The sequence below is a fragment of the Paralichthys olivaceus genome, chromosome 13 (assembly GCF_024713975.1).
Source record: "Paralichthys olivaceus isolate ysfri-2021 chromosome 13, ASM2471397v2, whole genome shotgun sequence".
Lineage (NCBI taxonomy): Eukaryota > Metazoa > Chordata > Actinopteri > Pleuronectiformes > Paralichthyidae > Paralichthys > Paralichthys olivaceus.
This window is the reverse complement of record NC_091105.1, coordinates 24561608-24588959: the sequence shown is the minus strand read 5'-3', so window position 1 is coordinate 24588959 and position 27352 is coordinate 24561608. Positions and strand designations below refer to the sequence as shown.

Below are 27352 nucleotides of genomic sequence, written 5' to 3'. Positions count from 1 at the left end.
ATATGGTGAGGTCTGTGAAGACCTAGCTGTGTGGAGCAGGCACTCAAGGCACAGCCGGGGATGTTGTCAGGGCTGGCTGCCTTTCGGGGGATAGTCCTCCTGAAGACCTTGCTCACCTCGGTTATGGTCACAGTGGGTGAAGAGCTCTGTGCTGCCTCTGCTGGTAGAATCCCTCTGAGTTGGTTGGTGTTGAGGGTGTCGAAGCGTGCATAGAACTCGTTCAGCTCATCTGGTGATGTGTTGTGGTTGGCTGTGACCCTGCTGTTCTTCTACTGGAAATTGGTGATGGTGATGCCCTGCCACATGCATCTGGAGTCTGATGTGTTGTAGTAGTCTTCCAGCTTTAGCCTGTACTGCCTCTTGGCTTCCCTGATGGATCTTCGTAGGTCATATCCAGCCTTTTTATATCCATCTGCGTCACCAGAGGCAAATGCAGTAGAGCGTGCATGTAGCATGGAGTGTACTTCACTGTTAATCCAGGGTTTTTGATTTGGATATATTTTTTGAACATGGCATCTGGGTGTGCGGTCTCATGTTTGCCGATGATGTCGTGTAGTAGTCCTAGCGCTGTAGTCCCGCGGCGGGGTGTAAACAGCCAGCATAAACACAGCACTGAACTCCCTTGGTAGATAAAAGGGTCTACACTTCACCATCAGCACTTCAATGTCTGCACAACAGTGTTATTCAACCACCTCGTTAACGTGAACACACACACCGCCACCTTTGTTTTTACCGGAAGCAGATGTGCGGTCTCCGTGGTGCATGGAGTGGGTCTGTAGTTGAATGGGCGGGTCTGGCAGGCCTGCAGTAGTCCAGGTTTCCGTAAAAATTAGGGCACAGCACTCTCTGATCTCACGTTGAGATGTTATCCTGGTTCTCAGCTCATCCATCTTATTCTCGAGAGAGCGAACGTTGACTAGCAGAAGGCTAGGTAGCGGTGGTCTTGTAGCTCTAGCCTTTAGCCTAGCATGTAGCCCGCCTCTCTTTCCATGACTCTGTCTTGGATGCGTGGATCTTCGGCCGTTTTGCCTACGTTTCATCATCCAAACCAACTATTGGTCAATTAGACTTTGTCCCAACAAGACTTTAACAGAGGTTTTCCCCCTAATTGACAGTTCCATATTAAATCAGATTAATATTTCTTTGTTAACTGGCTATGTACCACAAGCTTTTAAGGTAGCTGTTATTAAACCTCTGCATAAAAAGCCCACCCCGAGGTTTTAGCACATTATAGACCCATATCAAACCTGCCCTTTATTTCCAAAGTCCTAGAGAAAGTGTTTGCTAACCAACTGTGTGATTACTTAGATAGTAACTGTTTGTTGGAAAACTTTCAGTCAGGATTTAGAATCCATCACAGCACAGAACAGCACTGTTAAAAGTCACTAATGACCTTTTCATGGCATCAGATGATGGACTTGTCTCTATACTGTTGGATCTTAGTGCAACATTTGACACCATAGATCAGGGGTCTCAAACTCGCGGCCCGCTGGACGATATTTTGTAGCCCCCTACTCGACATCAAAGTCTAGTGTTAGTGCGGCCTGCGCGTTTTTCTCAAACGCACCTTATTGTCGAGTCCTTGCGCGGGCCGCGCTTGCCTTGACAGCCTCCGGTGGCGTTTGTTGTCAAGTTAGCCAAAGTGAATTAGCAGAATCTATTTGTCATTCACGCCCCAACCTGCTGACAACTGGCCAATGGGGACCCAGCCATGCCATCCCTCCTCTACCATTGGTCCAAACGGCCATGTGCCCACCTGTGACACGTTCAATGATGTGGGAAAACACTGTGCTTCAGCAACAACGATAATTAACAGCTGAACACAAATCAATCACAGATAACAGTGACAGAATATATCACTGTTAATGTGTTGTAAATGCATTTTTTTCATTGTTAACTAAATATTGTTGTTTTGTTACATATTGTTTTGTTGAATAATTTGAATGATGATGTTCAATCATCATTATATTTATATATATATATATATATCTAATGAGTTATGCTAAAATAGTGTTTCAATTTTATGACAGTGCACTTTTGAGTTTATCTGATTGGTTTTGATGTGTGGAAGAGAATGATGTGCATTTTTTTTTTATCTAAGGTGAAATATGAACAAAGATGCATTGTCAAATTTAGATCTGAAGTATTTTATTTAAATAAATGTTCAAAAAATAACCGAAACACCATGTTTGCCTAATCTATATTTTACATTCATGCAGGCTGCCTTTGTGACCAGTAATACCTACAAACTGCTCCTTATCAAGTCATGTTAATTTTATAATAGTGGCACACTCTGGCCCACACTATCTGTTCAAATCAGCTGTTCAAAGAGTAGTGCAATCGAAATCCATAGTGGTCTCTAACTAGTCTGTGGCAGGCGCGGCGCCAGGATTTCAATTCTGGGTGGGCCAACGTAATTTTGGATGGGCCTTTAATTACAGAAGTTAATACTAACAGTAATAGAGCTGAAAATTATTCCTGCCCAACCTGATTGTCTATGTACTGTAGTGCCTGAAAGCATACACCGTTAATGTTGAGATACGAGCAGTTGCGAAGAGCTTTGACAGCACTTTGACAACACTTAAAATCTCAGTGAAATGAATAAATGAGATAGTCACATAATTTACAGAAAAAAAGTGATTATTTTTGCGTGTGTGTGTTAGTTATTCACTGGTCTGATGGACCCGAGGGTCCGGTCGTGAATAAAAATGCATGAAAAGCCAAATCGTTTAATTACAGATGCCGTATTTATTTTCAACTAATTGACAGTGACACATTTCGTTCACGTTTGGCATTCTTAATAAAATATCTCATAAACACAAGAAAACCAGTAGGCTGGCTCAGTAGTATAAGGTAACAAATGGTGAACCACACACCTCACTAACCGAAAAATGAGCCACAAATCATGCAAATAGCACAATAGCACAATATAACAGTGTTATTATAACACTCCAGAACAGAAAAACAGAAAAAATGCTGCGAGAAATGAAAGAAAAAAAGAAATCCTTATTGCTGTTGTCAACTAGTCTCATCTGTGTTTCTAATCTCACATCTGTCTGTGTTACTCCTTATAGAAGTAGTCGGGTTTGCTTTTGAATATGTCAATGATTTCATCATAGTCCAGATTTACAGTAAGATCCTTTTCAAACGTTAACAGACAGAGAGAGTTCAGGCGTGTGGTGAGCATAGAACTCCTAGTGGCAGTTTTTATTCTCTTAACGCTGGAGAACACATGCTCAACTGTATATGAAGTCATGGGTAGTGTGATCAGTGCTTTTAAGAAGCGATTAACATGAGGGAAGACTTCCTCACATATGCATATGTCCATCACATCAAAAAGAGTTTTAAAAGTCTCTCCCCTTGCCCTCTTCCTAGCGACATGTTGGAGAAACACCGAAAGCTCTGACTCTGTCACGCTGATATGGAAACACTTTCCTGCATCATTCAGACTTTTTGCCATGTCTGTGAAGCTGCTGTCACAAGAAGTAGCCAATAGGGTGGCTGCTGATTTCATCAGTCCGTACGAGTCACAATGGAACCTGGCGCTGAGTTTATTCAGCTGACAGTCTAGTATTTGGTTTAATATAGCTCGCAAGTCATTGTCACTCCTTACTCTTGTAGATTTTCAGAGTGAAACAGTAACTACACTCTCTTGGAATCGACTTGGGAGCTTTTGTGAGCGAGAGGGCAAAGATATATCCCAACTGTCAATGTTATTATCTCCCATAATCTTATTCATCATTGAAAGCATCTTCAAAAATTCACAGCTGTCACTAGAGCGGATGGCCATTAGAGATTGCTTAAGATTTTCAATCAAGTCCATTGTGTCTGTCACTGACACATTGATGGACTGTAGGCCTTTGGTTGCAAAATCTGATATGTTGAAGAGTTCTTTAAAAAGCTCAAGGAGAAATATGAATTTCTTAGTGCGCATCTGCTGCAATAACGACTGTGCATCAATTTGACTCTGCCCTCCTTCTTCTGCATATCCTGACAAAACTTCGAGGATAACGTCATAAAGAGTGAACACTTTACTCACAGCTGTTGATCTGGAGCTCCACTTTGTATTACATCCTCGCTCTAATTCCAGTGGTCTCCGATCGGGGTGCATCTCTTTTTGTGTGTCAGGGAAATGCGCGTGCCTTTGACCGCCACTCATAAAGGTGTAGAGAGAGTTAACAGTATCGAAGAAAGTTGATGCATCAGCTGATGTCCGTGCCACAGCCGCTAGCAGTAGATTCAGTCTATGAGAGTGACAGTGCACGTAGATTGCATTTTGAAAGGTGCTCTTGAGGATGGCTTGAACACCTTTATGCCTAGCCATAACAGACGTGCCGTCAAAGCCGAATCCAACACACAAGTTTGGGTCCAACTCAAAAGGTGCCACAACTTCCATTATTTTTTTGGCGATGGTTTCAGCTGTCATCTCCTCTGTATCCACAAGCCCAATAGCTTGTTCCTTCACAGATCCCATGTACACATATCTCAAACAGACGGCCACCAACTCCTTTTTTGATATGTCCTTACATTCATCAGCTAATATTGCATAGAAATTTCCTTCGGTTTCACGCAGTTCTTTTTTTATGCATCTTAACAGCAGACTAGATGTAGCATTTAACAAGTCATTTTGAATGCCATGGCTGATCATTGTTGCATTATTCGGAATGGCATCCAGTCGTTTTTGTATGTCTGGATTGTGCTTGCAAATGAGTTTAAACAACTCAAGGAAATTACCAGCATTTTTCGACTCATCTTCTGTAACGGATATGGTTTTGAACCCAAATGCAGCACAACAAGCATGGACAGTTGGTAACAGTCTTTATTGTCAGCTCTTAGCAGATCAGGTGGCAGGCTATACAGACAGCAACAGGCCGACGACTTGGTCAGACAGCAACAGGCAGAAGACTTGGTCAGATAGCAACAGGCAGAAGACTTGGTCAGGGACGGAAGGCAGAGGTGATTACCAGGTTTCGGACGAGGCAGGTTAGTCAGGAACAGGCAGGGTCGGCAACGAAGAATCAGTCCGGAGATAACTGCTGGAAAGTCTTGCATGAAGGCGTAGAACAATCTGGCACTGACTGAGAGTGGAGCTGGTGAATATATACTGGGCTTGATTGCAGGTGATGAGGAGCAGCTGTGTTGGATTGTGAGAGGGTGTGGCTTGGCTGGCAGATGAGGCAGAGGCGGAGTCCATGGAAAAGTACTGAGAGGTGGAAGGATGGGAGACTGACTGAGAAGTGGGAGGATGGGTGACTGACTGTGACATCTTCTTCATTTTCCCGGTATCCGTGTAAAGGAAGGAGAGGTTGATGAATGATTGTGGCACGGTTGGACTTGTTGCATTCTCTGTAGTTGTTGTATTTCTCCACAGCCATCTTATGAGCTCTGCTCCTTTCATGTCTATAACAAGCTGTGTTCATGTGTTTACAATCCTTATATCCATCACATCTGAATTTCTCTTCCCCGCCTCTCTCATCAAAATGCCGACACATTTTACAGTATACTGCATCCTTGACGATGCTGTACTCCAAAAATGCGTACTTGTCATACCAGTGTGAGGAGAAGCTCCTGGCTTTGTGTGCAAAAACTGACACAGGATACTGCTTGAGTTTGGGCTGTAATGCTGGTTCATCTGCAGCGGATAGGTCCACAGGTGTCGAGCTGCCACCGGTATCTGACTGACTACCAGCTTCTTCTGTTCTGCCAACAGAACGTACATCCTGAGCTGCAGCTGAGCTAGCTGCTGAGCTAGCTTGTGGAGATGACAGCGGCCGTGGTACTGGAGACACTTGTGATGAGGATATATTAGAGGCAGCCGAGGACTCTGATGACTCTGTTGGATGTCTTTTAACGTACTTGAAAAGCGACGTCTGTTGTGCCATGTTTATCTGTAGCTATAGCAGTTTTAACTCCACTGAACCATCTGCCCGCCATCCGTCTGGCACCTGCCCGATAACATTACGTGCTGACGTATGGAGAGAAGGTAAAATTGCCTGCTGTGACTCGTGATTGGTCCAGTCTTCATACATGATACTAACCTATTAAATATTATCTTTGTTGTTGTTGTTGTTTTTATAAACGAAAACGTTTTTAATCTTTATTGTGTATTCAAATGTTAATTTTAATAATTAGGATTATTTTAAATTAGAATGTCAGAAAAAAAAAAGATTCTGTCTGTTATTTAGGGTGGGCCAATAGTAAAAGTGGGTGGGCCCAGGCCCGTCAGGTCCACTCCTGATGCCGCGCCTGATCTGTGGGCCAGTATTGGTTTAGTAATTTCATAATCCTTCCTCCCTGAGATCAAGCAGCAGAAATTATGTGACAATGAGCAAATACTACTGACGGATTTTTGGGTAAACTAAATTGAGTAGTCTTACATGTCACTGTTTCTAAAACAGGGCATTTTTCTGGGCTGCGTTAAAAAAGGGCAAACATTGAGAGTATACCCACTTCTCCAGGGACCACTACATCACTGCCTGTCACCCAGCCCCAGTCATGTCTTTCTCAAAACCTGCCGTGAAGAGAAGGAGTGGGAGAAGGAATATTTTTTTATTGAGCACAGGGGCACCCCGACGTGTCTTATATGCACAGAGAAAGTTGCGGTGCACAAGGAGTACAACATCAGACATCATTACTCAACGAGACATGCTGAGGAGTATGCCAAATACCAGGGAGATGAGAGATAGAACCGGGTCTTAAAACACCAGTCTTAAAACATGTCTACTGAGGCGAAAAGATTTTTTGTGGAGTACTCGATGCGGCCCAGCCTCGCTGAGACTCTACCTCCAGCGGCCCCCAGATAAACTGAGTTTGAGACCCCTGCTATAGATCATAAGATTCTGTTACAGAGACTAGAACAACATGTAGGGATTAAAGGAACGGCACTATACTGGTTTAAAACATATTTATCAGATAGATTTCAATTTGTTAACGTCAACAATGACCCCTCCATGCACATGCATGTTAGTCATGGAGTTCCACAAGGTTCTGTCCTTGGACCGATACTCTTCACCTTATATATGCTCCCCTTAGGCAACATAATCAGAAAGCACCACTACACTTCTATTGTTACGGAGACGACACCCAGCTGTACATATCTATGAAGTCTCCCTGTAAAATTCAGAATATTATTCAAGATCCTGCTCCTCACATTTAAAGCCCTTAACAATCAAGCCCCTTCATATATCAAAGAGCTGATGACACCGTATTATCCAAATAGATCACTTCGTTTCCAAAACACAGGCTCTCTAGTGGTTCGAAGAGTCTGAAAGATTAGGAGGTAGAGCATTCAGCTACCAGGCTCCTCTCCTGTGGAACCAGCTCCCACTCTGGGTTCAGGAGGCAGGCACCATCTCAGCATTTAAAGTTAAACTTAAAACGTTCCTTTTTGATAAAGCCTACAGTTAGTTCTGGATCAGGTGAGTCCTGAACCATCCCTTAGTTATGCTGGTATAGGAGAACAACTACTATTATTCTTACCAACAATACTTACTAGTAATTAATTATTATATGAATTGTTACTGTTATCATTAATATTCAATAAGTCTTTACATTGATATTGTTTTCATTTTAACTAGTCAGAGCTGATACCTAATGGTGCACAAGTGTTCCCTCTCTTGCCTTTCTCTCCCCCTCCCTACTATATCTCTCTCTTCTCTCCCCTGTTTTCCACCCATCTCTCCTCTCCTCCCCATTTTTCTCTGCTCACCCCAACCGGTCGAGGCAGATGACTGCCCACATTAAGTCTGGTTCTAGAGGTTTCTCTCTGTTAATGAGGGAGTTTTTCCTCCACAGTCGCCAAAGTGCTGCTCATTGCGGGAACTGTTGGGTTTCTCTATATTAAATAAGATTTTAAGCTCTTGACCTTCTATGTAAAGTGCCTTCAGATAATGTATATTATGATTTGGCGCTATACAAACAAAGTTGAATTGAGTTGAAATAGACTGGCAGGTTCCCAAAACTCTGGGTCTTGGACCTGCTGCACAATAAAGGTGATGTTTTAAGTTTTATTTACCATTACAACACCACTCACAGTAATTTTACTTTAATTCTCTTTATTTTTTTAATTGATTGCATGCAATTAGTTACATTTAGAGAGGAACATTGTAAAAACAAAGGGCACCAACAGATATTCTGCATTAAGTGCTGTATCACCAGCCAGATTATATATCCAATCATTTTTTTATTGGCAAAAACAAAAGTGATACATGACCCTGACGTAATTTACAAACACCTGGCAGCTGGCAGAATTTTACTGAATCAATAAACATAAGCTCTAAAGTCTTGTCAGCTAATGCAAGTGTCAGTTACTCTCTTAATGTGAGGTCACTCATGTCCTCACACACAGACCGAACACACACCATGCTCTCATACAAAGACAGATTCAGACACACATTGATTCTCACTGTTGCAACAACCTCTATGCACTCTGAAATACTCCCCCCCTCCAAACACACACACACATGCACAGTCTGTTTGGATCATCAATTTAGTCCCCTGGGGAGCATGCAGGGTGACACCACTAACAAGCCAGACCAGACTAGACAGCCAACAGACTGATAAATACTGGGCACGGCTGAATCATCACGTATCAAATAGTGACTGCCCCATTGTCCAATCACCAAACACTGTACATTCTGTATTAATAATAATAATAATAATGCATTAGTATTGTATTGTATTAGTATTGCATTATTATCATTGGCTTTATGAATTTTGATGATTTAGATAATTTCTATATTCATATACTATAATTACTTGGGCTCTTGCTCATCAAAGACTATACACAGTTTCATACCTGTTATGTTCTTTGTGTCTGTCTCTTTAAGTTTTTGAGGAATACTCTACTCTAGGCAGAGTAATCTTTTCTGGAACGTGCATTTGTCTAAAGAAAATTTTCACAGGGTTTCATGCTTGTTCAGAAGTTCACTGTGTGTGTCATTAGTGCTGCTGCTGTTTTATGAATCACAACATGACATGTTCATTCTTCACCACTGAAATAATCTTAAAAAATATGACTGAAATAGATCAGTAAAATAGTATTTTCTTATCAGCCTCTTTTGCTTTAATTTTTAGTTGAGGTGTTTGAGATCAATAACTCATCAGGGATTTGATGAGTCTCATGTTTCATCTCCACCCCCATTTCTCTATGGGAAAAAAACCTGTGACATCAAGAGCAATCTCTCTTGAGCCTGTGTGGTGCTGAATTACAGACTACTTCATAGTGCCATCTTGTGGCTTTGCTAAGAAAAGGTCCCAAAATGGGATGGAAGAACTGTTGTAACCCCTCCTCTCTGTGGCTTCATTACTTCTGAAACCAAAGCTATCTCATGAGGTCACAAACCTTGAGTCATTTTCTTCAGAAACCACATCACTGTAAAAAGCCCAATCCAAAATTGTTGTTCTAACATTGTTTTCAAAGTTGAGTGAGCAAATATTTTTGAGAGAAATTGAGCTAACCCAAAGTTTCAAGTATACAATGATAAATGCAGTTCACTTAAATTTAAAAGTTCAGAAAACTTCAAATACTGATTAGGCATCTGCTCTGGTAACTAAGGCCACTTCACAAAGGTTCAAACACACACACATGCACACACACACACACATACACACACAGATACACATACAATGCCAATATATGTAATTGAAAAACCAGGGTTCATTCATTTGCTGAGCAGTCTACCTTAAACACATGTTAACATGCTGAAAATGTTTTTGTTCTCTGTGTATAATGTTGGAGTGAGAACCTCTGAAGTAAACTAAAGAAACTCTGTTGGACCTCATTTGTGGACACAGAAGGGGATCCTCCGTAGGCAAGTGAGAATGTTGATCACTTTTCTAACATGCAAAAGATGCAAAGAAGAAAGAAAAATCTCCAGTAAAAAATGTAGGAGACATCAACGAAAATGTCAAGAGAGGTTTTGTTGAGAAAAGCCAACACTGGTGTCAATGTGCTATTAAAAAAAATGCCTGAAAGCATCTGAATGTGTAAAAGGCCACCTTTGGAGAGAGTCCTGACCAAATTCTTCTTGGTATGGTGTTGGACCACCTCTAGTCCCATGAATAGTGCCAATTTGGCTTGGTATTAAAGTTTCAAAATCTTTCTGGAAAACAAGATTCTTCAAAAAGATATTCCCTCATTTGGTGTTTTGGTGATGGTGGTGGAGAGTGCACTCTAACACACCTTGTCCAAAATCTGACTTACATGCTCTGTTGGGTTCAAATATGGTGAATGCAAAAGCCAGATGAATAAAATGATAGAATTATAGGTCAAACAAGTACTTTTATCTTAAACATTTAACAACAGTTAAGTAGCCTGTATCTGATTGGTACAAAAACGTTTTGAGATTTAATGTGCCCTTGAAAATGTTTATCATGACACCAGTTACGTACACCAGGCCAGTGTGAACAGGAAGTAGATTGTCTACTCCACACTTGGTTGCTTATAATACTACGAACGACCAACAGCGATGGTGAAAAGTAGGAGGTGTTTTCACAAGACTGTCACTTTGAATGTGCAAAGACATTCCCCAGTTTGTTTTCCACATATAAACAACGTAGCAGGAGATTCTCTGCTCAGACACATTCACAAGAACAAAACGGCCTTCCCTGTAATCAGTTCATTATGGCCGGAGCCTAAGTAAGAGGGCTGTGACAGAAATGGTAATTGGTCTGTATTTATATAGAGCTTTTCTAGTCTTGATGACCACTCAAAGAGCTTTACAGTACAATTTATTGCCATTCACCCATTCACACATTCATACACTGCATCTATGGGCAGCACTTTTTCTATGAGTGTGTACTTCTGGGTTCAGTATCTTGCCCAAGGACAGTATGGCATGCAGATAGAACCATCGACCTACTGGTTAGAGGTCCACCTCTCTACCCCCTGCAGCCACAGCCGCAAATCACATATAAAATATGTATATAATAAAATGTATATAATCTGTGTATTTGTGAAAAGAGAAACTTATTCATGTGACCTAAATGTAATCATCTGTACACAAGTCTTGTGTTTTTACTGGCAGCATGCTACAGGGCTAATGACCACCAATCATGCGTACAGATTTTCATTGATAGGAAACTGTCCATATAAAGTCATTTATTTTCTGTCATTGTCTTTGCAGCTATGGATACCCAGATCCTGATTACCTCAGCCGAGTTGAAGACGAACTGAAACTCAAGGGAATTGACTGAGTTTCTGTAGAGTTTATTATCTATCACATGAATGGACTAACTCATGTAATCTTTTAAGTTACACTATTATCTCTGCAAATTTATGTACAAACATCTCCCATCTTAAAACCCACATATAAAGCAAAACATAAGACTACATAGAAGGGATAATTAATGTCATTTTAATGCCATTTGATGATTCATAAATAATGACCATCTCACAGCTTCAGATTTCTATTTTCCTGTCCTGACAGCCAGTGTCAATATGTTTTAGGGTTTTTTTTCCCATTCTTGTCATATATGTCGAGAACGTCTTGAGAGAATTTCTTCAAATTTGGCACAGATCATTCACTTGGACTTAAATGTGACCTGATTAGAGTTTGGTGGTCAACGGTCAATGTCACTGTAGCCTCACAAGCAAATTATTTTGTGAACATGACACAGTATCTCCAGAACACCTTGAGGGAATAATTTCACATTTAGATGAACACAGCGAGGCACACAGGAGAAGCACAGGGTGGAACACAGAGGGGAACACAGAGAAAAACACAGGGTGGAACACAGAGGGGAACACAGAAGAGGGACAAAGAGGGGAACACAGGAGTGGGACACAGAGTGGGACACAGAAAGAAGCAGAGTGGGACACAAGCGAGGGACACAGAGTAAACTTAAAACATGAATTCAAACATAACGAAAACACAGTTTAAAACTTGAAATGAAAACTCTCTTAATAAAAGAGGACTAAAAATACAGTAAACATGACAACTGTTACTTAATTACTAGGATTCAGTCCAACTAGATTTATAAGGGTAAATGTAACATACCAACATAATTTTGTTTGGCCAATTAAACTTGTATGATATGATTATGAGTTACTTAATTTAATAGGGTAGTTGCTACTACTTTTTAAAATAGAGTTACATCAATTAATTGTGCTGAGCCAAAAAAACCATGTTAAGTTGAAGTACCTCATATGAATATGAACATAACTGAAGCGTAATTATTCATAAAATAAACTTAGGAAATTGGAGCACACTGTCGAGCTGGCCCCCAGTTAACATCTCAAATGCTACATCAACATATAATGTATTTATGTCAGTAAAACAAATCTATAGACAAATCTATATGACACCTATGAACATTTATTAAGACTGGATTCTTGGATTCTGACTGGGTAGCCATAAAAGCTTAAAGGTAAATACTCATCAAATGGCTTCAAATACCTAGGTGTATCGCAGCTCTGGAGGCTAGCTGAGGTTGAGAGCGTATACAAGAGCGAACAACATCACCACGTGGTACGTTTCCCAACTCATCCAGAACTTCCACACCCTCCAGAATGATACCTACATCTTCTGGTTCATCATCTGGCTCTGCACCTTCTTTGCGAATGACAAAGATTCCAAATGTAGTCTCCATCATTGCAGCTTCACTGCTTTCACCGTATGTGTTCTTCAAAGAAAAAAGGGGGGAAATAGAGAATATATATGTAAAGATATGTTATACCAGTCCCATTTTTAAACACACATGCATACAAATTGCTGTAAAACAGCTGTCACTTATCTAATTTATGTGAAAGATTCTATAATTACATTGTCTTTTCTCAAGTACGTAACTGTTTAGTTTACAGATGTCAGAATAAGGACTGGAGAACAAAAATTAAATGACATACCATAGGGTGACCATATTTTCATTTGGGAAAACCAGGACACCTTGTCCGGGAGTGGGGGGGTGGCTGGGGGGTGGGCGGTCATGTGGAGGATGCTGCTGCTTCAATAGTATTTTATTATTATTCAATTATACCAGTATATTATATTATATAGATAGAACAAGATATTTACAGTTGGTTTATTAAAAATGCTTTTCAGTGAAAGTCAATAACAATAACTCCAATAACAAATGATAATTTTATTCAAAATGTATTTATTCAAAATGCTTGAGTCAACAATTCCTGTAATGAATGAACAGCACAATGAAAGAAATACCCTCGCCTCGGACAGCTGTTTTGTGCTTCTCGGTGTCCAGGTGGATTTTCAGATCTCTTGCACCTCCATTGGACACCGAGACATATGTGCCTGCTTTGCACACTGTGCACAAGGCTTCCCATTTGTCTCAAACCGGTCTGAAAGCCGGGAAACTCTTTTGTAATTCGTCGGTAAACAAGCACTTGCGCTTCGGCATGTTGCTTGCGTATGACAGACAGTCACGTTGTCTACGTTCTGATTAATAGGGCTGACAGCATAGGGGCGAGGATTAGGCTACGTCACACGCAGCGCCGTGGGCAGTGCCCTAGTGCATGTAAATGTAATGGTCCAAAGAAGGTAATTTTAAAAACCAGGACATTTCCTCACTTTCTAAAAATAACCCGGGACACCCGGGACAGGACGTGAAATACGGACATGTCCCGGGAAATACGGACGTATGGTCACCCTAACATACCATGCATTCTTTCAGGAGGTTCTCGGCCTCTTCTGTCAGGTACACACACAGGGATTTGATGATGCACTCTCTTCTGATATCAGTGGCATCGGACTGAGTATGTAGGACAATAAAAAAGACAACGAAAAGCCATCTTAAATCAACAGGTAGAAGATTTCACAAACATAAAACATTGCATTAAACTTTTTTTTGAATGTAACAAACTTTATTGACAATTTTTATGATATATGAACTAACAATATCCCTGGATGCTTTGGTTATATGTCTAAGCAAGACATTTAATCATAGAAATATGTGAAATAAAAGCATGTGGTCCCAGTAAACAGTAACTACCATGAAATTATGTCAGTGCCCAAGGTTCACAATTTGTCAGATCCTTCTTCAATAAAGTACATTACCCCCTCTCCATCTACTTTGATTTCTATTCATAGTATATAAAAAAGAAAAGAAGTAATACTGTTCAAAGTGCGAATAAAATAGAAAAAATGGGTCCAAAATAATAAACCAAACAAAGTCCAGTAAGGTCAACCGTCAAATTAGTCAGTGTCCTCAGAACATCCGTATTCAGTGTGGGTATGTGTAGCAGTCCTTCAATGTATGGTTGTGTAATTGTTCATCTATTTGTTCATCTACCTGGGTAGTGTGATTTTGTTTCTCATCTGTATGATGTGATGTGCTTTCTCCAGATGCACGATGAAGCTGCCTCCGACGTCACACCCTCCACGCATGTAAGCCGGTGTCCTGCTCCACGTCCCTCGGGTCCATACAAAAAAAACTGGAGTCTGGAGTTTTTCTTCTCAAGGAAACACGATAACACAGTGATGTCCGGCACCACAAAACCTCCCCACGGGTGTGGACACCTTCCAGAACAAATAACTCAAAATGAAATCACTTTCATCTAGTTATCAACATTGACATGCTCTCTCTCTCGGCTGTAGTGCGTCTGCTCTCATTGGCATCGGTGCAAGGGAAAAAAACAACCCAGCAGAAAAAAACAAGGGAAATAAGAGCGTGGGTAGCACTTGTGTGAGTAAATGCGCACCCTGCTGGTGAAAACAAGGAACTACACAACTACAAACTCATTCAGACTGTATAGCTCAACATAGTTAAACTGGAAATATTTGGGATTACACTGTGTGTGTAACTAAAGGGCGTTACATCCTCCCCCCCTGAATCAGCTTGCTTCCCTGCATGCTTAACCTTACACGTGTGATATGTGACCAATCTCTGGTGCAGGGGTGAAATCGAAAGCTTGCATGACAACTTGGTCTAGACACCTGGTCTTGGTCTGTTCAGAATAGAGTGCATAACAAAGGCTAAGGGGTGTTCTAGTGTTTTGTATGTCAGTCTATCAGGCTCAGCTCTTTGTCTTGTTGACCTTCTGACCTCTGAACCTCCAACTTCCTCCTGAACAGGAGTATCTTCACTCACTCTCAACTCATCTCCATCATTTTCCTCCACTCTGGATTCCTCTCCCATCATCAAGTAAGTTTTGTCCTCTTCCACATTTCCATCAGTATTCCCATCTGCGTTTCCTTCCACAGATTCATTTTGGAACGATTCCTTTTCGACTCCTGGATCGTCCTCAACAGGTAAGTCTTTCTCGACAGGTGAGTTCTTTCCGAAAGATAAGTTTTCCTCCTCCTCCTCAGGAGTACTCGCTTCCTGATTTCCCACTGGATGAAACACATCAGCCTCTGGATTTATATTTAACCTTTCAGAGCTCAGTTCATCCTTGTCATTTAATTCAGTCAAATCAACTCTTGAATGAGGAATTGCGTGGACAATGATTATTGCTGGGTATGTGACATCCTCTTCAGCAGTTTGTGAGTGATAGTAATCTAATTCCTCCTCACTTTCCCATAACTGCTGTTGTGCTTTGCTCCACGTGGCATCAAAATCATTTTATTATTAATGACTTTGCCTCACACGGAGCGCCAAAAATGTTGTGATTATGTACTTTCCCTCGCACGGGGTACGATTATGTACTTTCCTTCACGCAGGGCACCATTAAATGGTGTGCTTTTGGGCATTCAATAAATGTGGCTATCAGAGAAATATCAAATATTAAAATTTAAAATATTAATATTAAATAATAATTAAACTGATAAAAGATAAATCGGGGCACCACCCTTCAAAGAGAGGGAAAAGATAGCCAATTTAAAATAAGTCTCATGAAATTACTGACTACAAATTTGGAACTCTGATTAATAATTAAATAAATAACTATAACCAAAAATTACCACATAAATAGCAAGCAAAGTTGAAGGATATGGAGTTCTTGACAGTGTAGAGGTTGGAAAAATTCACACTTATGCAACATTAACTAAGACGTGTTTTGAAGAAAAACATTTATTATGAGAATAATAAAAGTATAAACACACAAACTAACAAAAAGTGGACTTACTATATACAGATATGTATGCGAGTATTCCTGTGTATGTGTGTGTGTGTGTATGTGAGTGTGTGAGTGAGTGACTGAGATTCAAAATGGCAGCTGGCCACTGAAGACAAAAGGCCCCCTGGAGTGGTGAGACCATGTAGCTGAGATCACATGTAGGTGTTAAGTTTGTGGAGATGAGTGTGTGTGAGATGTTGGTGCCAGGTTAAAGAAAGTAGTTAGATGCATGCAAAGAAAGTGATCAGCATAACAGAACTGACATTAATTTTCAAATAAAATATTACCAAATATCACGACAACACAAGTCAAACTTATAAACATCACATGAAATAGGAATAGGATTAAACAGTCCTTTGCTTAGCCTAGCGTAATAATAAAGCCCAATTGTGTTACCCGTCCAGTGAAGGGGTCTAGTTGATTTGTGGCTCCTGTTGTGCATCTGCTGGTCAGTCCTTGTGTCATGGCCAGTTGTACTGAAGTTCTTAGGCAGGCTCTCGCGTCGCTGTCTTTGGAAGGTTTGTAGCAGTCTGCTCCAGGCAGGCCTGCTGGAAGTTGAGGAGCTTGTGTAGAGAGGAAGTCTTCCTGGCTGGGAGAACAGGGCCAGACCCTACTCCTCCAGGAGTAGTCAGCAGGGGAAGAGGCAGAAGAGAGAAGAGCGAAGAGGAAAGAGAGCTAGGAGAGGGGAAACTCAGCTTATATTGGCCTTGTGACCTCATGGGTCATGGGGCACACAGTGAATAGTGGTTGAGAATTGTCTCCAGGAGCAGTTTTACTACCTATGCTATGTGTGAAGATGAAGCACCCTGGGAGACTGAGTTCTGGAAGCTCTCCTTTGTCTCCAGAGCAAATGAAACATGCGGTCAGGCTTTTGACTACACATGTAGGCCCAACTATGGTTCATAGATAACAGGTCCCAACACTGCTCTGGTTCAACAGCCTCTTGAGGCATTTCACTTGCCTGGGGAGTTGGAGCTTTACCCGTCTTTTCTTTGTCTTTCCTCAACTCATCTTGAATAGAGGAAGCCAGAAACCCACAGGGTAGCTGTTGCGGTGGGGTATGGTTAGGGCGCCAACTGCTGGACAACAGGGAGGAGTGGCTCAGCCAGTGATCCGACAGCTGTGCAGAATCATGTGATCAGGGCAATCAATAAGAGCATGCTTGTAACCTGGTTCTGCTCTCTTGTAGTAGGCTGGCATCCTGGGACCAGAGCAGCAGCAGATGTGTGTGGACGTGTGTATGTGTGGGTTGAGAGACCATGGTCAATATATATATATGTGTGTGGTTGCCAGGAGAGGCAACGGAAATAAAGACATTACAAACGCCATTCTCTCCTCCCGTCCTTCCCCGGAGTGGGCCGAGTAATCTCACAGTAGCATCAAGTCTCTATGAAGTGTCCTTTCTGGACCTTCAGAGTTCACTGGAGCAACAAAATAGACTGGAGAATCATCAATGTGCTTGGTAACCTTGTAGACTGTACTACTCCATCTGTCTGTTATCTTGTGCTTACCTCTGAAAGAGTTATTTTCGAAAAGAACAAAGTCTCCTTCATCAAGGGTGGACTCTCTGACTTTGAGGTCATATCTCTGCTTGTTGCGCTTTCTGTACACTACACCATTGTCCAGTACAAGTTGGTCAAATACTCTAAGCATGAGTTGAACGTCTCGATCTTCTTGTTGGCGTACACGGTAAGTGAGACGTTTCCCCATACTGACAATGTCAATAACTCTGCTGATCTCCGGGATCATTTCTTTGTTCTGCAGCCCAATCCTGCTGCGACATCCGAGGTAAGGTGCCGGAACCAGGTGTGGCAGTATGCAGTGATTTGGTCCTAGTGACTTTCAGCTGGGTTTCGATTCCAGCCAATCGCTGCATGAGAATGCTGTATAAATATGGGCAGAGAGCAGGTAGGCTGTCGGTAACAGGTGTCTTCTCTCTCTCGTTGTCCATCCAGTGCTCATTTTAGTAATTTTTGTCATAGAAGCTGGTTTGGGTGTTGCTGCATGCTGTTCTCCGCGCCTTATGCCTCCCACTGATCGCTGCTGGTAGGTGCACTATTTTCATGTGTCCTCTGTTGTGGCGTTGCACGTGTAGCAACCTGTGTGGTTTTTTTTACAGGTAGCGCTCGTGTAGCGTCGCTCCCTCCGCTCCATGCTGTGTTGTCCGAGATTGCCTGACCGGTATGTAGTGCGGTGGCTTTAGCTTCCTCCTCCAGCCATTGTAAATTGCTCATGTATATATTCGCTTTGTATTGCAGGGTAAAGATAGCCTAGCAGCGGCGTAGCGCCGGCTAACCTGCAAGAAACCACTGCTTTGCTTTGCTTTGCTTTGCTTTGCTTTGCTTTGCTTTGCTTTGCTTTGCTTTGCTATGCTTTGCTATGCTTTGCTTTGCTTTGCTTTGCTTCCTTTTGCTTTGCTTGGCTTTGCTTCACCTTGCTTTGCCTCGTCTGACACTGATTGTTCAGTTGGCCAGTTGTTCCCGTGGTGAAGCTGTGGCTCAGTAACGCAGTTTCATCCCTCAATTGGGTCAAGCTACGTTTTAACTGTGTGTGTGTGTGAACAGCGCGGTGATTTAATTATTTAGTTCCTTTGTTATTTGTGTATGTTTTTTTGTTAATTAGTACAGTCCTTATTTCTTTTGGTAATAAGTGGGATACATCTGTTAATTTGTGATTATTTAGGTTATTGGATTCTGCATTTCATTTGATCCTGTAGATTTTGGTTAATTATTTGATGTGCTAGTGTTTACTTATTATGGTTTTTGTTTGAATAATAATTTTTTGATTTCTTGTCTTAGTTATTAAATATTTTTGTTTTCATTATCCTCATTTTTAAACCGTTGCTCTCTGATCCCTCCCCCCCTTCAGGTGATGAGTCTAAGGAGGTGAATTGGTGTCCCGGTGGTGGTGTCCCTCCTGTGTTGTGTTTTGCACGTCGGCTTGTTTTGCGTCATTTTTAGTTGCTTCACGTGTGATGTTCCTGGGACTCACTCTTTTTATTGCACCGTCTGGCACGGTGAGGCTCAGCCTTGATTGGTTTCTATTGATTGTTCCAGAGCGAGTGATCTTTGAACTTTCGAAAATAAGTTATTTTGTATTTAATAAATCTTGTATTCTTGAACTGCTGTCTCTGCCTCGTTTGCAAATAGACCTACGTGCCCTTTTTGTCTTTTTTTGGGGGGTATTATTATATTGAGAATATTTTCCTGGGTGAAACTCCCAGGGTGGCGTTGTCTGGCAAACTTAATTTAAATCCTTTACACTGCCCTAATTCACACATTAAGCCTTGTGTTGCCACACAGGCATTAGGTCAGCCTGAGAGAATTCAGCTGCGATAACACCAACATCAATGGCAAGACACTCTACTGAGACAGGGGAGTGGCTACCCCCCTCATCATCTGGAGAACCATATAGCCCATGTCTCTGACAAACAGCTTTGAAAGCTTATTTGGGGAAACCAAGTTCACTCCTTTCATCCACAAACTTTGAAATGAACTGTTTAACTCTATCGTCCTCGACATGAGCACTTTGATCAGTTCCAGCTTGATCATGTGGACATCTGGATAAACCATCGGCATCAGCGTTTCTTTTGCCAGCTCTATACTGTATGCTGAAGCGAGCCACCTATGTCCTGCAGCATCTTGCTTGGCTGATGTCAAAACATAGGTCAGAGGATTATTATCCGTCATGACCGTGAACTCTGCGCCATAAAGGTAATCAAAAAATGTATCGTGACAGCCCATTTAAGTCCTGAAAATTTGAGTTTGTGAGTGGGGTAACATCACTCACAGTTAGACAAGCCTCGACTTTCATAGGCAATTACCCTTATCTCACAGTTTTGCTCCTGATATAGAGCTGCTCCAAGCCCATGCAGGCTAGCATCATCGTGCAAGACATATGGCTTCCTGGAATTGGCGAAGCCAAGGACCAGAGCAGTCGTCAACTTTTCAATGAGTGCTTTGAATGCATTCTCACAATCTGAGGTCCATCGCTCATTGAAGGGTCGCTTCAGGTCAGAGTTTGAGAAGAACTTTGAACTTTTGGACTTCTTCCGCGGAGGAAGGTAACCAGCAGTCAAGGCGTTAAGAGGTTTGGCAATTTTTGCATAATCCTTGACGAACCTCCTGTAATATCCAGTAAATCCTAAAAAGGATTTCAACTCACTGATATTGGTTGGAATAGGCCAGGTTGTCAGAGGAGCAATTTTCCCTGGGTCAGTCTCCACTCCATTTTCTGAGACAACATTACCTAAATATTTGACTGACTTTTTGAAAAAATTGCACTTTCCAGGGGATAACTTGAGATCAAATTCCTTCAGCCTGCTTAAGACATCCATGAGACAGCGTTCATGTTCCTCAAGCGTGTCAGAGAACACAATGAGATCATCGAGGAACACTAAGACTTCCTTGAGGTTGAGAGAGCCCATGCATTTCTCCATGACTCACTGGAAGGTTGAGGGGGCGTTCGTGACCCCCTGGGGCATTCTGTTAAATTCCCAGAATCCCATAGGTGTAACAAAAGCTGTCTTATGTTTGTCCTCTTTGTCTACCTCCACCTGATAGTAGCCCGATTTGAAATCCATAACAGTAAAACATTTGGACCCTGTGAGAGCGGCAAAGGTTTCCTCTATATTGGGCAAAGCATACGCATCCTTTATGGTCTGATTGTTCAACTTTCTGTAGTCGACACATAAGCGGATGTCACAATTTTTTTTCTTTACAACAACTATTGGTGAGGCAAACAGGGTTTCTGATTCTCTTATAATGCCAGCATCCAAAAGTTCTTTGAGATGAAGCCTAACAGCCTCATAATCTGACGGGTGAATGGGCCTCGCTCTCTGCTTAAAAGGGTGTTGGATCAGGGAGACGGATCTTGTGTTTGACTGCAGTGGTTTGACCATAACTGAGGTCGCCTCTTGCAAAAACTTCAGGGATGGAATTAAGTTTTTTCGTGATCCGCTCTTTCCATTCCTCTGAAAGTGGAGAATCAGTGAAGTCAAAAAGTTATTTTGTCGGTGTGGTCTGTGGAACACATAGCTGTTCTTTCAGCCATACTGCTGGGGGTTGTGACACCGGAGTCTCTTTAGCTTTGTCTGATGAGGTGGATAAGGGAGAGATAGAGTGAGGGATGGAAAGCTCTGCTATGCTATGGCTTGGGGGAACTGTTACGTTGCGTGCTATCTCGTTCTTAAAGGGGAAGTTCGGTTTTTTCAACCTGATCCTTATTTCCAGCATATGGTATGTAGATCTACTCACCCATAAAGGTTTGGAGTAACTTGGAGTCCCTCGGACGCTTTTAGATCCACACGTGATTGGCGTATATCCATGCAACGCAAGGGTTAGGGGCATCCACAATACAGCCTCTAAATAAAGCATTATCTGCCACGATACTCTTTATTTACTAGCGTTAGCGTTAGCTTAGCGAGTTGCTTTGTTTACATACCGGGTTTTCACTGGGGTGACGTCACCGAGGCACACAGCCGCAGCTCAGCTGACGATCAGTTGTGTTTGTTATCATGGAGTTTGCTGCTGCTAGTTTTGCGCAACATGGCAGAATACTTATCAGGTGCTTTAGAGTACAGTATTCTTTTAAAGCAGCTGTGTCCTGGTGCTCGGGCGTATTCACCCGGTTAAAGGCTAGCTAACTTCAGCGGGCTAACGAGCAACCTCAGAGCTAGCGTTAGCTTAGCAAACCGATTTGTTGATTAAACAACTCGCTCTCAGTTCGCTAAGCTAACGCTAGCTCTGAGGCTGGCGAGACTAACAGGGGACTAGTGCTGGCGATTCATAGTAAATAAAGAGTTTCGCGGCAGATAATGCTTTATTTAGAGGCTGTATTGTGTATGCCCCAGTCACTTGCGTTGTATAGATATATGCCAATCGCGTGTGGACCTAAAAGCGTCCGAAGGACTCCAAGTTACTCCAAACCTTTATGGGTGAGTAGATCTACATACCATATGCTGGAAACAAGGACCAGGTTGAAAAAAAATGTTCTCCTTTAAGCAGAATGGGGACTTTAAAGCATGTTTGGTGAGGACTTGACATGACATAACTACAAAGAGACAAACCACTGGGTAGACTAGATGGAATGGATAGCTCTACTAAGCGCGGGCTTTCCTTGTTGGTGGGTATCCTCCTTACATAACCACTCAAAACCCTCTTTTCCACAGCTGGGATCACAATGGCTTTCTTACTGTAGCCGGAGGCTTTCTTCCTCCCGGCCACGGTGTGGCACTAGGTTAATTGCTTGGGTGGCGCCGGTCGACCGCTTATAACCGGGTGAGCGGCCACACCACGCCCTTTCCTTTCCACCCTTTGATCCCTCGGGTGGTGGCTGCGGTGTGGCTGTGGCGTGGCTGCAGCGTGGTGTGGTAAGCTTCTGGGCACATCCCCCATACATACAGGTACGGTAGCGGACTTCTTCTTTTATCCATGACCAGCGCAATGTGCACAGTGGTACACCGACTTCCAACTCTTGCAGCACGACAAGTGGCCGGCTATATCGGCGGATGGGCGGTCCCGCTTCGAGCTCTGTTGGGGTTTTAGTTCGTGTCCGCAGGTAGGCTGGCGTTATCTGCCTGTTTGGTTTTGTCTGTCGCTGGGTCCTCTGCTGACTGTCGCTGGTGCGCTTTCTGTCAGCAGCGTCTCCGCGTCGTCGGCGCAACACTCTTGCCCTTCGGCGCACCGAAGGCAGGGGTGTGGCGTGTCTCGTGCCACCGCCCCCTGGAATCAGTCCTGCTGTTTTGGCTCTGGGTGTTCTGATGGGATCCAGTTGCTCCGTCCTGTGCTGGTTCTGGCTGGCCGCCGTACTCACGGCCTCCCCCCTCGTGTCGGACGGCCGGTGGCGCATCACCAGGAGAACAGCTTCGGCACCACTCATTTTAATCACGATTATACTAAATTGTTTTATTTGGTTTTGTTTATTTCTATCAGTTGTAGGATTTATTCTGTTTGGTATTTTCCTTATTTTGTAGCTGAGTTGTGCATTATCTGTTTTCTTTATTGAGTGTTTATTTTATTTTGTTATTATTGATTTGGAGTGTGTGCATGTGTGTGCATGCAGTTAATGTGTGTTATTTAGTAATCATTGTTTATTTCTTTTATTTCTATTAGGCATTATTTCGAGCACTTATGGCATTATTTTAACTTTTCCTTTTGTGTTGGACAGGTGCTGTGGGCCCCCAGCGGCAGCCCAAATTCCCTGGTGGTGGTGTTCATCACGATCCTCTTTTTAGTTGGTGTGCAGTGTCACGGGTGTCTAGGTTGTGATCCCTCTTCCCTTTTTGCTCCCCTGCCGTGGTGGCAAGCCCCAGCCCTGTCCCTCTTCCTTATTTTCCCCGATAGTTAATGTTTATTGTTTATTTGTGTATTGTTCAATATTAATTTTAATTGTGATAAAAATATATTTTTATATGGAACGCTCTCTGCCCTCTGTGGATAATTGGACGTGTGCGACCTTAGTTGTTAATTCTTTCATTTCCTAGGGGTGAAATTCCCCTAGGTGGTGTTGTTGAGAAAAAACCACAACCCAGTCTGCCACATTACATTGTAGTTTTACTCTTCCGACCATGTCATCGTTTTGTTTGATCTGGCATGTGCTGTACATTTTCCAAATCAGGGGAATGTTGGTGCCTAAAAGAGAAGGACACTCTGCATTGGACCTACAATCTGGGACAACAAGAGCTAGCGTGCTAACAAGTTCAACTTTACCTGTGATGTTTTCTGGAAACTGTATGCTAATCTATATATAACCCAGGTAAGGTACATTTTGACCTCCTGCGCCCTCCACCTCGAGGATGTCTCTAAGGGGCAGAATTGGTAGGGAAGACGTGTCGTGAAATGACTTGGAAATGGTTGTAATCTCTGAACCAGAATCAATAATTGTTTGGCACTGCACTGTTTCAATGTTAACGACAGTAACAGATCTTGGGCCTATTAAACCATTAAGGAGCTCATCCTCAGAGGTTTGTATGTGTTCACTTTCAGCCATTAAACCATGTCACTTATGAATGTCACTATATACTGTACCTTTAAGAATCTGCACTACAAACTAATGTGTGATTGAAACATGATTTACTACTGATTACAATAAGTTTGTGAATGTAATTACGAATCAAATCATATATTCTGTGTGTAACAAGCAGTATGAGGTGATTGTATAACTTGTGTGAAGAAATATTAATCTTTTAAAAAAGACAATCTGACCGAATTGAAACATAATGGTGTCAAATGTAAGAAGAATATCTTTTTAAAAATAGTAAGCTGATTGAACAAAAGATAATGGTGTCAAGAATGAGCAAAACTGTTTAAAAGTGAAATGGACATGCCTGGACATGTCTGGGCAAAACTAGTGTAAGATCCCAACCTGCCCAGTGGAAATTTCCAGAGCTAGAAAAGTGACCAATGAAATGATGACACGTGTGCCCACGATAAAACGATAGACCAATGACCTAATGACACGTGTGTCCCCAAAATAATGATAACCAATGAAATGCCGACAGGTGTGGTCACTAAAGGGTTTATAAGAAAGCACCACACTACTGTTAGGCAGAGTTCTTCTCTGGTTAAGCTCCGGCTTGCTACTGAATGCTCTCTGGTTTTTTGTCGACAATAAACTGTGCTGCTTTTAAGTTGACTTCTCCTGATTTTTATTCGACTGAGTTTTTGGACTTTTGGACCACGAGTGAAACTTAGTTTTCACACACAACAGGCTCCGGTAGGTCCCTTTACTGGGAACCCGTCCAGTTGAAATGTAAAAGCTGTTTAGCTTTCCACTTATCTTGCCTTGCTTTTATTCTTTGTATTTCTTGTCCACAGCAGCTTTGTCGACATACCTTGGTTCTGACATACCTTGGCTATGTGGCCGTCTTCGCAACATCTAAAACAGAACCAGGCTCTAGGCTGAGGTTTGTGTGGTACCTGATGAGCTTGTGCCTCGGCTCTTGGTGTGGGCAGGTTCTGTTTGTCTGCTGACATTGTCTAATTTTTCTTCTGTTTCTTAGGTTTCTGGGTGCTGTGCTACAGTTTTAGTTCAGCAAGCTGCTGCTTTAAACTTTCCGTCTCAGCGATATACAGTATGCCTGGAGAATGCTTGGACTTGGATCACCATAAGGAGACATGTCAGGCACAGAATGCACATTTGCAGTGACTTTTGGTTTTGAGGCTCCAAAGTGACGGTGCATTCAATCCAACTTTGTTGCTCTTCAATCCTCTTCTGTTTTTAGCCGTAAAAGTAGCTCTGCAAAGTCAAGGTGTTTCTCAGGTTTCAGCTCTAACAGCATGATGAGGTTGTGGTCCCAGCAGCCGCGTTTGAACTGTTTCAGCAGATGATGGCTTGCTGATGACTGACTGACTCCATTTCTCTTCACAGCAGTGCTGAGAAACACCTGAAGCCTTTGCAGATATTCTGAAGCCTTTTCACCCGAGTTTTGGTCCTCGGGTCCAGGCTCTGGCTCGCCATCACAATCGACTCATACAAAAAAAACAACCAGAGTTTTTCTTCTCAACAAAACACGATAACACAGCAATGTCCAGCACCCAAAAACATCCCCACGGGTGTGGACACCTTCCGGAACAAATAACTCAAAATAAAATAAAGTTTTAATCACTTTCATCTAGTTATCAACATTGACATGCTCTCTCTCTCGGCTGTAGTGCATCTGCTCTCATCGACATCGGTGTAAGGGAAAAAACAACCCAGCAGAAAAAAAACAAGGGACTGGGGCGTCCGTGGCTCAGCGGTAGAGCAGGTCGTCCAATAACCAGAAGGTTGGCAGCTCAATCCCCGCTCCCACTCGCCACGCCCGAGGTGCTCACCACGCCCCCCCCAACATCCGCTCCCCAGGCACTGGCAACAGCAGCCCACCGCTCCAGCATATGTGTGTGCATGGCATCTGTCATTGTGTGTTTCATCCAGGTGCCAACTGGATGGGTTAAATGCGGAGAACAATTTGTAAAAGTGTTAAACGTGACAATAAAAGTATATCTTCTTCTTCTTCTAAGAGCACGGGTAGCGCTTGTGTGAGTGAAGGCGCACCCTGCTGGTGAAAACAAGGAACTATACAACTACAAACTCATTCAGACTGTATAGCTCAACATAGTTAAACTGGAAATATTTGGGATTACACTGTGTGTGTAACTGAAGGGCATTATACAGAGTTATCAAAAAAGGCATTGTTCATTATTAAAGTTATAAATAAATTTTTACTTTTTACTTTGTACTTTTCAGAGCCTGTACTTTCTTACTTTTACTTGAGTAAAGGAGTTGAATCAGTACTTCTACTTTTACCAGAGTCTTTTTTTAACGGTATCTATACTTCTACTTAAAGGTCCAGTGTGTAAGATTTAGGTGAAAGGGAACTATTGGCAGAAATTTAACGTAGAATAATTTCACTAGTTCATTTCATCTAAATTGTATGAATTGTAGTTTTCTTTACCCCAGAAAGGGCCATTTATATTCAAATACTTTATATTTACATCAAGGGGACCATCTCTACGGAGGCCGCCATGTTTTTTGCATTAGTCCAGAGACGACAAACTAAACACCTTTGAGTTTTTATGACAATTAAAGGCTACCACAGTTTCTTTTTCATGTGAGGGTCAGGTGAGGGATGTTCAGCTGCAACATGCAATTTCGACACTAGATATCACAAAATTCCACACACTGTACCTTCAAGTAAAATTAAAGTCACTTTTTATTCAAACTTGAAACAGTTGTTCCCCAACATTTGCTGGGAAAGTAGTTAAAAGTAGTTAATATTCAGTCTGTTGGAATTCAACAAATAAAATACTATGCAGTTGCTTGTGGATATGCTTGATAATGATGTCTTAAAATTGAAATACAGCACCATGACTTCAGACCCAGGTTTTTATTGGTCAAAACCACAATCTATTTCTGCTACCTTAAACTGGCAATCACACCAGGAATGCACCCGTCCACACCTAATTCTAATAACATCACACCTATGAGTGGTCAGATGGGTGCAAGTGACTTTGTTATCTATGCAATGTGTATACTGGAAAGAAAAATTACACTGAAAATTACAATGGTCTTAACCTAGCAAACAGCTTAGTCCTGAAACAGACCATTTTAAGAGGTTTGCCTTGTGATCCATCATAGATTGCTCTTAAAATGTAACTATCAGCTTGACCTATGGCATGCCCGACAGACATCTCAAGCTAGCATGGTCCTGTTGTTTGCTATGAAAAAAAGAGTTAAATAAATAGCAAAACCACCACGCCACATAAATAGCAGACAAAAATAACACCTCTGAGAAGCAAGATGTGGAAGTATTAAGGGTGTGTGTGTGTGACAGCCTTAATGACTATGATTAAGGAAGATAAC

At 42.1% G+C, this 27352-nt stretch overlaps 2 long non-coding RNA genes across 2 annotated transcripts; both read left to right on the top strand.

Moving 5' to 3' along the window:
* Positions 1-17913: 17913 nt before the first annotated feature.
* On the top strand, positions 17914-19130 carry LOC138413565 (uncharacterized). Its single transcript, XR_011245939.1, has 3 exons — positions 17914-18059; positions 18133-18190; positions 18878-19130. It is a non-coding gene; the product is annotated as an uncharacterized lncRNA (long non-coding RNA).
* Positions 19131-24549: 5419 nt separating this feature from the next.
* LOC109642598 (uncharacterized) lies at positions 24550-26283 on the top strand. Its single transcript, XR_002203666.2, has 4 exons — positions 24550-24724; positions 24826-24914; positions 25011-25563; positions 25663-26283. It is a non-coding gene; the product is annotated as an uncharacterized lncRNA (long non-coding RNA).
* The last annotated feature ends 1069 nt before the right edge of the window (positions 26284-27352 follow it).